Genomic DNA, 14,421 nt, shown 5'->3' with positions numbered 1-14,421 from the left:
CACAGAAAAGGATTCACTATCTTAATAAATAACTAAGAGGCTTCCAGTACCAAATAAAAGGATATTTGATAACACTTTTTGGTTCTATGCCAGATTTTGAGTTGCTTATGAAAAATACATTTGCCTTTATTAAGTTGTCGTTTTGCTAAATGAGCTTAGAAGGCAACGTTATCAATATTGTTTGTTGTGAAAACTTCTGTTTATGAAATTTACATTGCATTTGTAATTTAATTATTTTAAAAATGTTTATCTGTTATCTGACTGAATAATTTGATTTATAACGAATTTTGTTATTTTGTTGAGCCAAGCAAATTAATTAACCTTCATTTGTGGATAAGTGAGTTTATTATTTTTCTTTAATTTTTTTGCTTTGAAAATAATTTAATATTTCCAAGAATTTTAAAACTGTTGGCAATGGAATTGGTCATTGACTTGAATCTCGCGATCTGCACAAATGCTGGAGAAGGTAGTGAGCATGACTGCTGTCATTTGTATCTGCAAACCTCGTCCTTTTGATGTCATTATTTTGATTTCGAAAGAGACAAACAATTGCGTCAACCATCCTAGTCGCTGCGCAGATCCATGAAAGATTTAAGACATTGAACCCTGTGACCGTTTTTTCCCGCCAAGACTGCAGATTGCATTTTTCAGCAGTTTTACAAAGGAGCATATTTTATGTTTGGTTTATAATGAAGGCAAGGTGATATTAGATTTGTTGCCATCCAGCGTTTCTTAGCGATGCCTTCTATTTGATGAGGAGACCATAAACGTGTAACTGGGTTTTTCGCGTTCCATTGTTGGCCTGAAGAATGACATTTTTCAAATTGGTGAAAAAGAGCAATACAAAGAGGTCTGCAAAATGTTTTTTATGATAATTCAGCAAGGTTGTAGCTAATTAAGAGAGACAAATAGTGGTATTTGTCATCATGAAAATGTGTAAATTCCAAGGTTTTACACTTTGTTTGATTTTCGTTGGCTTGTTATTAGACAGAGCATATGGTATAACAATCTAACTTCTCGACGTTATCTCGTAGATTTGGCTATGGACTTTCAAAATTCGTCCGGTACCTTTTTGAAAATTCCTTGTTATCACGTGATTGATGACGTCATTTCATACAAATTTCAACATTTAAAGTGTCATAACCTTTGATTGAAATGAGAGAATCGAATGAATCTTGCATTTTTGGAATTAGCTCAAAGAGATCTTACGAATGATATATAAAAAATTTAAGTTCTGCTGACATCAGCATTTTGAGCTATGACGTCATCAAGAAATTTTATGATGTCATAAAGGAAAATAACGGGTTTATAAAAATCAATTAGATGCCTTAAGGTGTAGCAAGGAATTTGAGCTATAAAGGGGGAGGGCAAGGGGAAGAGGAAGGGGAAAGGGAGAGTTCTTCGATTTTCGTACCAATATTCACTTTTACCTTCTCCTGGATAAAATGTTCAAGAAAACCGATTTCCACTTGTCAAAAATGCCTCAGTGATTAAAGCTAAAGCATACATTATCGTTAAGGCAAAGAGTCAGTATCTGACGAGTTAGTTCTCTCTTCAACTGACGCTGTAAAGTCACTCTCCCAATCAGAACTTCTTTCACTAACGTCTGCTTTCTCTTTGCTTCACATCATTTTCTGTCTCGATCGGCCTTGCTGAGCGACGTGTGTTCGTTTTCCTTTTCTTACGCAAAGGTGCCACTGCATCTGGTTCTGACATGTCTGCCATTCCCAGTTTCAGGTGCCTTCAACTTTTGAATGAATGATCTCCTTGTCTGTTTTTACACCTGTACGAATTGCTTTCGCGGGACCTTCGTAAATTATCCTAATTTTCTTTTAAAGAAAGAAATCTATGATAACTGGGATAGAACTAAACTTTTTCTGTGTTATTGCAACAAACCTCAGCCACTATGTCATGGTGTCAAGTGCGAGTTGTCTATTTTTTATGACTGTGCTCAAAGGGCAAATCGCCCCAAATATCTTATACTCCGGTCACCCCTTGAATGAATCTAAAAAATATGTAAGAAAAGAATCGTTTAAATCACCATAATTCTCGACAACTCCAAGTTACACAAATATTCATTACACGTCTTTTTATAAAGATCCAAACTGAAAATCTAATTCTTAAAGTTCCTCATTTATGGACCTCTATTAGTCGATTTGTGGAACCAAGATTTTCATAATTTCTTTTTAATTTAACTGCACATTTAGTGACTTGAAAAAGCATAGATACAAAGAATATTCTGAGTGTTGTTTTCAACTGTAACTAGAAAAAAGGGCAAGAGACAAAGAGGGCAAGAAATAAAAGTGAATTGCGCAAAAGTACTACGCCAATAAAGAGGTACTTTTGCATTTAATAAAGAGAGAGGCAATGACTTCATTCTTTATTATTAGAATACTATGAATTTTGCCCAGCCTCAGTATTATAAAGAAATTTTCTTTTTGAGCGTGAATATGTTTTTGTAGATATATCCTTATTTTTCTATCCTATACTGTTTCAGGAAAAAAGCTTGCTCTTTAATAGAAAACACACGTTTTGAACAAGCGAATTATGTCAGTATTGCGATTTTCTGTAGTCAACATTGTGAAAAAGCAGCTACTGAAAATATGCTCTCTGAGTCAAAGATCCCCTTTTTTCCTCCCCCAACGTCTGTCACTAGAGTTTTAGCATGACTCTTCCCCTACCCCATCTCTCCCAAGAAACAATAATCTGTGTTCTTCTGAGAAACGTCGGATTGTCTATCCTAAGCGGTATAGAATTTTGTTAAACTTGGTCTGGGAAATCCTTTTTTAGTCTCTCTAGAAGATATGATTTCAAAAATTTTCTTTCGCTTAGGACCCAGCCATGGTGCGTCCTCCTACGTCATTAAACTGCATTCTTAACACCCCGGGTTCAATTTCGTGTCGCTGTCTTTGAAAATGTTATCTATCAAATTTTATGAAAGTCACGTCCTAAGGAATAACTGTAAGTACCTTCTGTAGAGCTGAAAAAATTCTTAGTTAATCCAATAATTTTGATTTTAGCTTTCTTAGTCGTTTTCCCCTCAAGCTGTTTCCATAACACATACCGTAAATTGCTTGGTGGTACCATGACCCACTGCACATTTTATATTCATTCGCTCTGCTGAACCCCCCCCCCCCAAATGGACATGACAGATTTACGGTCCTGCTTTACAACGTCAGTTGAAGAGAGAACTAACTCGTCAGATACTGTATGCTTTAGCTTTAATCACTGAGGCATTTTTGACGAGCGAAAATCGGTTTCCTTGAACATCTTATCCAGGAGAACGTAAAAGTGAATATTGGCACGAAAATCAAAGTCTCGCTTTCCCCTTCCCGGATTTTGAAAGTCCATAGCTTAATCTATAAGATTACGTCGAGAAAACAAAGTTTAGCAAGTTTGTTAGATTGTTATACCATCTGCCCTGTCCATATGTCTTTAAACTATATTTATAGACTGCCTGATTCAGGTTTAGGCTTATGCACGTTTTTTTATAAGAAAGTTGTGCTCGGTTCTTCAAGAATTTAAGAAAGTTCAGGGCTGGATCTTTGAGACCTAAGAAAGTTGAAAAGTTTCGATATTCAAAATTTTAAAGGAAATTGTGGTATAAGAGTGAAATATTTCAACAATACAGTAAGGTGCTGAATTGGAAACGACGAATACAGTATGACGTTGAGGGCTTTTGAGAAATAAAGCATATTTATAGCATTTCATCTTCTCCACCACTGCGCATGCTTAGGAACGTAAAACTTTCCAATTTTACGTTAAGAAAGTGTTAAGAAAGTTTTAGTGCTGAAATTGGGAAATAGCTAAGAAAGTCTGAGGGCTTGGCTGAAAAAAACTTTCTTATAAAAAAGCGTGTAAAAAAAATTTTTATAAATTGACTAGATAAACGATAGCCGTTAAGCTCGGGTCAAATCTTTCTCGCTTGCTTTAAGTATTTTCAATTCTGTCTAGATTTTGTATATATATGAAAATCTCGACTGGTGTAGACAGAGGAATATTCTCTATTGGATTCTTCAAACGTGCTAGAGGGTATAGCGGTCATTGAGTGGCCTAAAACAAGGAGCGTTGTTTTCGATCTGCAACTGGTTACTAATTTTCGCTGATCTTTGGTCATTATTTGATATTATAAACTCCAAAGAGTTTTAAGCAAAGAACTAAAAGTTTGCTATGCGTGCACTTTTTCACGCTATTTTCCAAATTCGCAGTACCAGAGGCGGGTTTGTTATTTTCAAAAGCAATCGCCTGGGTTCAGCTTGGGACGCGTAAATAGAAATCCAGGCGGTAGTAATCCTAGCAGATAGACACTCCTCTGCTTCTCTACTCTTATCTTCTATTTCCGCGCTCGAATTTATGTGGTTCTGTTACCCAGAGTACCATATAAAAAAATTGTAAGTGAAAATAACATATAACAGTCAAAAATTAATTGCAGTTGCTAATTGTTATCCGAGGGTAAAAGGTAAAAGAGGCCTAGCTGAGGGACAACAGAGGGTAAAAGAGGGCCTAGCTGAATTGATTTTCTTTTACATTTCCATTATCATTATTTGATCTCATCTCTTGAAATGATTTTTATGCGTGAAACTTGCGGAATATCAAAAATTAGTCTAACAAATTGATAGCCAACTTCCCAATTCCTCAGGGGTGTAGGGGGGGGGGGGGCTGAGCCTCGGCAAATTTTCCCCAGGGGGGGGCTAAAGCCCTGAAGCACACACAGCCCCCTTAGGTCTGCTCCTACGATCCTCATCTTTTTGTTAAATGGTTGGCACGTTCGTTTTGACAATGTTCCGAATTGCTAAAGAAAGAAAACAGCATTGCTGCTTTTATGTGAATTTCACGTTCAGCCCCTCCTCAACCCTCCCTCCCTTCCACCTCGGTAAAGTATGACATTTCTAACTACTTGGTAAAGTCAGAAACGTTGATGTTCAGCGTTAGCTAGATATGAAAATATTTAGCACCTTAGCACAGCAATGGCTGAGTCTTGGGGATGGTCGTGGCCATAACCCACGAATTTTTTGCAAAGCAAAAGAGCACCAACATGTGCCAGAGCCTTTGAAAAAAACATTTTTACACCGGTAGAAATTTCAGGTAGCGTTTTTAAAATGCTATTCGTTGGTACTTGCAAGCACGTACAAAATCCGTGTGCAACATGGTTAGAGTATGGAAATTTTTAACAAACACCAGGATATATAGATGGTAGACAAACATTGCGAAGTGTAATTCACGTGTATAGAAAATCATTTTCTCCTGAGTGACTTTGAAATGAAAATCAAGGGTTGGGATACCTTTAATTGCCCCGTTTGCAGCGGTTATGTAACCGCTCTATAACTGTTATTTTTACAATATGATCTATCTTTTCTTACATTACAGTATAAAGTTTCTATACTCGCCATTGTTTGTTAGCTAATTGAAAATTAATATGTATTACGTTTAACTATTTTGTTTATGATGAAAAAGAAGGGAAACGGAAATTGGAATTCGCGATGGACTCAGAGGAAATACTGCAATAAATAAGAAATTGAGTAATATTAACTATTAACATAAAGATAAAAACAGAAATTGATGATTTATGTATAATCGATCTTTTGAGGCGTTATACTTTTCCCAGGCAAAAAGGGCTTCATAAGAAATATTCAGAATAGCGATGGCCTAGTTTGAGCAAAGTCGAGAATATACAATACCGTATAAAGGATAGGCTTCTCAGAGGGGGGCTGTATGTGAACAATAAGAAAAAGGGGATTGTTCGCTGAAAACATTAGAGGGGCACAAGTCACCCTAAAACAATGGTGTTTATGGCCCTGAAAATGTATATCGATCACAGTGAAGTATTTGATTAACTGAGAAACTGAATTATAGTAGCAGATATGAAATTATATCATTTTTTATCATGAGTGAAAATATGATCAAGCATTGTGATAATCATTAAATGAAATCCGATAACAGCTTCCCCATATTAACCCATTTCAGAGGGTGTAAACAGATTAAGTCAACAAATTGGAAGCGTTTTTTCATGAAGAGAACCCAGTGAATGATATCCTATAGGGATTCAATTAAATGAATAGATACAGGTAACCAATCTGTTGTTCTTTGGTTTAGCAACGCAGTGGCCAAACAAAAATGAATTTGATTTTTTAACAGGCATGCTGGAGCCGGGGGGGGGGGGCTTAGTGGGCTGTAGCCCAACCCCCACGTTTCGCTTAAGTATGATATCAAGGTTGTAACATCAAAGACAATGGTGGAAAACTACGAAAGATACCCCCCCCCCACCCACACTTTTCTAAAGCCAACCACTCAAAAATGTGTTTGGGCGTCCCTGTAGTATTTTGCAAAATTTGAGTTATTTGCTGGAGAAATAATGAAATTTTTTTTTTACTCTTGACGCAACCAAAATGTAACAACGTTTCTAAACACCTAACATTAAACACGAGACGAAAATAAAACACCTAACATTAAACATCCAGCCATTGAAGCATTTTTAAGATTCGTCCAGTCAAATCAATTATTCGCCATTTGTCCCACTGGTAATAGCCTCACAAAACAAACCATTGATTTTGCAATGAGAAAACAAGTACTATTTTCCTTAAGATTATCTCGGAATAGAGATCCTCTTTCTATTTAATAACCGCCAAGAATTCCATGGGATAGCCAAAACCTTTGAATCGAAGGGACAGGCCCTTATCAGCAATTACAATGTAAAAACCGAACTAGCTTCTAACTAAGTTTCAATTTACAATAATGAATCGTTATTTGATAGGTGCTGTATCATTCTAGAGCAAACTGACTTGGCGGTTCAAATTTGAGGTCAGACAAATCATTTTGATAAAGAGTCAGCCCTTCCACCTTCTTCATAGAAGAAAGCCTCCAATTAAAAGAACAGTATTGGAGATAAGCTCCTTTGTCGCGTCGTATCTATTTGGTTTAATTACATGATCGTTGCGTACACTCAAATTTGTAACTGTTTCTGCTTCTCCTACTAGCAAAACAGTCTGATGTCCGTCTAGTGGTGCAAACAAAGTTTGGAGCCAGCCCAGAATCTGTTTCAAATCACAGTGAATCGAACATACCAAGTAAGTTCATACTTTTTTGTAAACCAATCGCTCTCGTTGTCTGAATGCTTCACACAATATCGTCAGTATTCGTGGTCTGGTATAATCCCTCGCTAGATCAGTGCATTGTTTTAGAATTTTTGCTTGCTGTTTTTGGAGCGAGAATGACTAGTCCACTACTTTATGATTCTTCAATGATGCTTACGATGAAAAACTGGCTCTAGAAATGTGGGATTTCAAAGGAAAAAAACCACAGCCTATCTACACGTATTTGTTTTACATGAAAAAATCAGAGACCATTTAAAATTCTATACAAGCAAACAAGCAAAGCTATTCATAAGGACTCCCTAATGATTCAACCCCAAAGAATACTGATGTACTATAGTTGCCAAACACTATATATCCAATCTAGATATTTACACTTATTGATGTTGCGGCTGCTTGCAGAGTATTCTGCGCCTGCGTTAGCGGTGATCAGATCGTCTCGTGATATCGTTGTACACTTTAAGCGGACACTTATCCTTCTCAACATGACGTCTGTATCAATAGCTTAGAGGTGATTTGGCGCGATCCATCTTTCTATTCCTGTCTTCTTTGGAAGATCAGTAAAGGTGCAGTGTGGCCAACTTGACAATGACAAAGAGTAAACTCTGAGAAACTGCATTGAAATCGTATAATTTACAACCAAAATGTAGTACTTTTCCCTACCTTCTAGACTTCTCCTTGAAGGCATCTTACAGTAACATACCTTTGAAAAGGAGATTGCCAAACCGATTCAGAACAATGGAATTTATCCTTAAAGCCAGCTTTAAAATCTTTTCTTTAAAATCAAACATTTATTTCCTTTGTTCATAATAAACGCCTCATTTCCATACTAAAGTGGGCCCCCCCCCATAGTGGTTGTAATTCACGCATTCACGTACAATTTTTTTACTTTTCACGCATTCATGCACTGCAAAATTGGATTTTTACGCTCACGCAAAAAATAAATGTAATTTCAGCTATTGTTTATCAGAGCCCTGTTTGAAGGACTACAACACTACTTTCAAACTTTGAATACTAATTAGAGATTTAACTATTATTGGTTTATCACGAACTAAATTGAGGCACTTTTTAAATTATCATTCCAAATTTCATTTACGAATTATCGGATGGTTAAAGCCTTTTCACGACATAACGCCAGGAAAACTCATGTTTCACGCTTCACGTAGGAATCTTAATTCACGAAATCACGCATAAAAAAATTGAGATTTCACGATTTCACGCACGAAAATATGGCCAATAACGCATCACGCAAAAAATGGGGGGGGGGGGGGGGCTAAAGTGAAATATAGCGTCTCGGTAGAACACCTCGTTCCAATAAATATCAATTTTCTCAGATTTAATGCCAGGGTTGTTGAAGTAGAGAAAATACGACAAGTATAAGGTGATCTAACAGTAATGGATTTTAAGCATGGATTCTTCATACATGCCTCTAGTCTCTCACAAGTGACGACCCGTTGGTCACACTAGCAGACTTCGAGTCGCAATTTGAATATTGCTGCCCTCTGACATTCTGGTACCCAGGGTAGTATTTAGCCAGTGCATCATTTCAATTACCCTTGTACAAGGGACTGGTATTGTGTTAGTTATCCCGGCTGCCTTAGCAGGAATTGTGTCCACACCGATAGTCACCTTGGCGTTTGTTTTACTGTGTTAAGTGAAAGAAGTGTTTAAGGAACACATCGATGAAGCCAAGGTTATTTTAAGATAGTTTTTACAGATTTTAATTTTTCTTCAAATTAATATTTTCGTTCTGTGAGCCATTCTCTATTTATTCATTACTGGGTTTTTCTAGTGGATTTGTGTTGCCTCTTTTTACTTTTTATCTATTAAGGTATTTAGGACTTTTTTCGTTCTAGCATCCATTCAGTAATTGAGCACAATCAAGCTCTTGCGCGTGTTATGTTCACTTGCTGTGTTCAGAATGTCATGGCTTAGGAGATGGTCTCATGTTCTCTTTAAGGTCGTCTTCAAGGCCTCACTAGTAGATTTGGATGGTATCAAATCAAATCAAATCAAATCAAATCAAATCAAATCAAATCAAATCAAATCAAATCAAATCAAATCAAATCAAATCAAATCAAATCAAATCAGATCAGATCAGATCAGATCAGATCAAATCAAATCAAATCAAATCAAATCGAATCGAATCGAATCGAATCAAATCAAATCAAATCAAATCAAATCAAATCAAATCATTGGAATCAGATGCTTCTTGCTTCAAACAAACATTTTGTTTCAGAAGAGTTTCGAAGTTCTGTTGAAGATGAGAGTGTCCAACTGACCCATCCATCTTAGTGAAACCTTTATAAATCTAAATAAATCATTATCATTTTGACAATGAATTCATTTTAGTGTTCATAAAGCCATGAAGCTAGTGCAGAACTGACGATGCAAGGTTTCTTCCACTACATTTTTACCATTCTTTTCATTCGCAGGAACTTTTTCTCCTTCTTCTTTGTCATTGCTTTCAATACTCTTGGCTTTTGAGGGAGAAAGCTGCTCGTTTTCCGTAATCGTGATGAACAAAGGATTGCCTTAAATCGTCTCTCTAGCAAGAGAAACAGCTTTTGTAGACCTGAAAGTGTCCTTAATCTGGTACTATATAATGATTTAGCGTAATTTAATAACTTTTAAGATTAAAGTAGAAAGGCTAGAAGCTGACATTTCGCGTTAATGGACCAAATATGAGGAGTTCTTTTTAGAATTTTGAACTCTAGTAACTTCTTATTCTAGGAACTGACCACAAGGATGATTAATGGTGTCTGCCATTTCAATGACGTTTCGGTGATATTTGTAGTATGTTCTTGTTTCAGCATGTTATTTACCTTCTAACTGTTTTTCTAGTTTCTCACCCAAGCTTCGGACATGGCATTCATGGCAATGCAAATGTCAACCGAATCTTGCATTTCAAAAAGTCAATATTGACAAATAGATAAACAGTGAAGGGACAGAAGGCGTGCCATTGCCATTCATGGCCGTTTAATAATGGAATTTTGCCAGCCAGGGATTTTTGTTTCTGAAGGGGTGGGTTGTCTTCCTAAATGAGGATCAGTGTCAGTCATTTTTTATCCAGCTGTCAATTTGAATCATACTCTATTGACATGTCTATGGTTTTTCAAAGTGTAGCAAATAAGTTTCATATTGAACGATACTTGCTCTGTCACTGCTTTGGTCTAGATAAGTTGTCTTTAGTCTTTGCTAAAACCTACCTGGTTAAACAAAGTTTTCATGCAAAATTGATTGTATGGCGATAAGGACCTTCCTAACGCTCTGTTGATTACTTTTGAGATTAATTTTTTTCAACTTGGTATTTTCTCCGCGACACTGGTTGTCTCGTTTAGAAAATTTCACTGGTACAAGGCACAACATGTTCCTTTTTCTCTAACTGTTTTTCTTTTCTCTATTTTGTTTTTTCTATTTGATAGTTCCGTGTATTTGTGTTTAAACGTCCATCTCAATCAGAAGTCACGTGAGAATCTGACACTTTCACGTGACAGCTAATTTAAGGAGTGTTTACCTTAATGAAATAATAGCAATGTAGACACGTGGTGTCCGTTTCAGTGAATGGGTAGAGAAATGTTTTGAGCAGTGTCATTTGTGATATGTCATTGTAAATTTTTCATTAAATACTATGTGTTGAAAAAACTATATAAACAATGATTTAGTGGGAAGAAAGGAAAAGCTGTTGGAGGAAAAAGCCGACCTATTGCTTCTGAGCCGATTTGGTGTCTCTGAGCCGATCTGGTGTTTCTGAGCTGATCTTGCTAAAATTATCCTATGCGTAAGGTGTTTGGGGAGGGCAATTCCACACCCACCTGGCAACCCACACTCACAGAATTTCTGGTGGCTACATCTCTGCATTTTAATTTGAATGGTGCGAATGTGTCCAAAAGGGGCGATTGAACCTGGACACGGGGGTTCTTGTCTTCCTTAGGATATGCTACATTTTGCATTTTTAATTTCACTAGCCTGAACTGCGTTTTGAAATAATTTTTTCACAGAATGTTTTTAAAATTGCAATCAATAATGAAGCTTCTTATGGTCTGGTTTTTTGGTAAATGTTTTTCAAACGTTTTTTTATTGAATTGGGTGACCTAGCGAGTGCTTGAGGAATCCCACACTATTGCAGCAAGCGAATGTTTAGCTTTATTGATAAGAAAGTTTGTGGAGATCTTGTGTCCTTTGTTACCATACTCAGTCCCAGGCTTCCTCTCTCTCAAATGAGGCTCGGGGAATGACCACACCATGCCTGTTTAGCTGCCAATTATCTGCATCAGGAACAGCTTCAGAAAACAAGGAGACATACGAAGATAGAAGGGTATTGAGAAAACCCATTTAAAAATTTGACTATTGTGTGCATTGACTTTGGTTATTGTCTTCATTTAAATCCAAACCAAATGGAGGAATAATAATAATAATAATATCTCGCCAAATCTTCTCAACGAAAAATTTCTTCTCATTGAAAAATTTGAAAATGGCTTTGAAAAAAGCAAACATTTCACAACATATTAACTAAAAGCTTTTTCGTCTGACACTCCTCAGAGCATAAAACGTCAGAATAAAGGTCCGAAACAGTACGATGAAAAATACATACCCAGTTGTGGATCGGAATAGGCCAATCAGAAAAACGCAAGCACAAGACCGGTATAGTTGACCAATCAGTGCCGCGAGCCTAAAGAAAAATTACCACTGGAGTCCAAGAGAGAAAACGAACTCCTTCTGTCTACACAATGGCGGCTTTTTCGTTTGTATGTAGATCGATTCCAAAACTGCTAGATGAAAGGACGACCGGGCTCTACCAATTATCCGAAACATGTCGCCATTAAAGAGTTTTGCACAATCTGGGTTGTCTAAAAGATGTTGACCGATTGCTCGAGACTCTATCAATGGCATATATCATATGTTTAGTTCTCAATAGCAACAATTTGTTCTGCAGTTAAAGGCATGTTATTGCAATGGACTCGCCACATTTCTTTGAAAGAAGGATTTGTTATATCGTAAAATTCACTAAATGAAATTCGATCATTTTCTTGGGACTGGACGAGGCTGGATGACACATTGGAAATTGAAGAGCCTGGCACAAAATGTGGTTCTTTAAGAAAGGTTTGAGATGGCTGTAGATAAGTGGATAGAGAAAGGTATTTTGATTCCCTGGAATAGTGCAGTAGAAAATGGTGTTTTCCCTCTCATGGCAGTTGAGCAACCTACAAAAAGTAAAGTTCGACCTGTGCTGGATTACCGAGAGTTCAATACAGGGGTGTCATACAGGTGACGATGTTCTTGATGTGTGCTCCGAGGCTTTTCGTTAATTGAAACAAGTGAATGGAATAACTGGTTGATTTCCAGTCAGCTTATTTGCAGATTCGAGTAGACGGAAAACTGTGGCCGTATCATCTCGTAGAATATAAAGAGAAAATCTATTGCCTCATAAGATTGGGTCTTGGGTTAAATTGTGCTCCACGAATCATGTTAAAGATATTAAAAACTTTGCTAAATAAAGATGAACATGTCTATAGAGCCACTAATTCTCATATTGATGACATATTGGTAGATGAGAAAATGGTATCTGCACCAAAGTTAATTCAGCATTTAAAGAAGTTCGGATTGATAACTAAGGAACCAGAAACACTGGGAGGTGGTGCTGCACTTGGTTTACAGTTGAAGTTAGTCAATGGTGATTTGAGGTTCTATAGAGTTACCAGCGATGCCAGAAATTTTAACCCGGAGGAAATTATTCTCAAAATGTGGGAAATTGATTGGATACTACCCAGTTGCGGGGTGGTTGCGCGAGGCATGTAGTTATGTTAAGAGGCAGGCATGTAGTCAAGGGACTCGATGGGAAGATTTTGCTGGCGAAGAGACTGTAGAAATGCTTCGAGACATTCTAGAACGAGTAGACAAAGAGAACCCAGTGACAGGAGTCTGGCATGTACCAAAAAGTATTGTTTGGTGTGATGCCAGCTCTTTAGCCTTAGGCGTGCTTCTAGAAATAAATGGTGATATTGTTGAAGATACTGCTTGGCTCAGAAAAAAGATGACTCAAATCGTATCAATGTGGCAGAGTTAGAGGCAGTGTTTAAAGGAATTAATTTAGCTTTGAAATTGAGTCTCACAGAAGTAGAACTTAAGTTCAGCTACTGTTATAGGATGGATAAAGACAGTCATTAATAATGACAAGAGAGTAAAAACGAAAGGAGCGTCAGAAATGGTTATAAAGCGCCGTTTGAGAATTTTCAAGCGACCTGCTCGAAGAATTTGATGTAACCCTTCACGTTACATTTGTTCCACCCCAGAAGAAAAAGGCTGATAGTTTAACGAGGGTGTGCAAGGAGTGGCTGGAGCTTGAAAAGAATGAACAAAATGGTTCTGATAGATGTTGCAGCGGGCTAGATATACGTGAAGTCCATAACAGACACCACCTGGGTGTGGATAGAACACTATATCTAGCCAGAAAAGTGGATCCACCAGTGACAAAAACAGAAGTAAAGAAGGTAGTTGAATATTGTACAAGTCAATAGATCCTGCCCCTGTGATGCCTAAAAAGGGTGAAGTTGGAAGCGACTGGCAATTGATGTTACACATTATCGAATCCATTCCATACTTGAAAATGATAGATTGCGGAACATCTCGTTTTGCAATATGGAGGTAAATTAAAGGCGAATCAGCTCATGAATTTCTGGTGTCTTGAATGAGGTTTTTTCTGGAGAGGGGCCCTGTCGACGAGGTATTGATGGACAATAGTGCTACTTTTCATTCTTCGCTTCTAAAGGAAATGGTTAATAATTGGAAGATTAAAACTTATTTTAGAGCAGCGTACAGAGCTAGTTGTAATGGTATCATCGAAAGAAATCATCGGACCATTAAAGCTATTGCAGAGAGAAGCGATATTACATCACAGGAAGCTGTCTTTTGGTATAATAAAACTCCACGGACACGCGACCAACAGATAATACCACAACGCGAGTTATCAACTTCTGAATGAAGATGTCCATTAGTTGAACCTGATGACAATTATACGGTAGAGCAAGCAAATGTAGAGCTAAGTGATAAAGTATGGGTGAAGCTAGCCTGTGTGCAGATTTTAGTTTCCGTCGCGAAGGAGTGTCAATACGGAACTTGTCTGCGAAGGAGTGTCAATACGAAACCTTGGATTTTATGGCATGGAATTGAGGCTCTCAAACACGATTTGACGCTGCACTGAACAGACCACTATTTTCTTTGAAATCGGTGCTCTTCTGCGAAGAGGAGCTCGATCTTGCACAAGTTGACCCCGCAAACAGGAAGCATCACGGACAATATCGAATGAGACTAAGTGCACGCTTTCTACAAAGAA

The 14,421-nt window shown here is 37.3% G+C and overlaps 1 pseudogene across 1 annotated transcript; it reads left to right on the top strand.

The window, feature by feature from the left end:
• The first annotated feature begins 3,208 nt into the window (after nucleotides 1–3,208).
• Nucleotides 3,209–14,001, top strand: LOC148957943 (uncharacterized; annotated as a pseudogene). The gene is made up of 2 exons (XR_016144912.1): nucleotides 3,209–7,064; nucleotides 9,822–14,001. The product of XR_016144912.1 is annotated as an uncharacterized LOC148957943 (transcript).
• Nucleotides 14,002–14,421: the final 420 nt, after the last annotated feature.

This window comes from Rhopilema esculentum, chromosome 19, assembly GCF_057945365.1.
Source record: "Rhopilema esculentum isolate cy_ngs chromosome 19, ASM5794536v1, whole genome shotgun sequence".
In the NCBI taxonomy this organism is placed as follows: domain Eukaryota; kingdom Metazoa; phylum Cnidaria; class Scyphozoa; order Rhizostomeae; family Rhizostomatidae; genus Rhopilema; species Rhopilema esculentum.
This window is presented reverse-complemented; position numbering and strand designations above follow the sequence as displayed.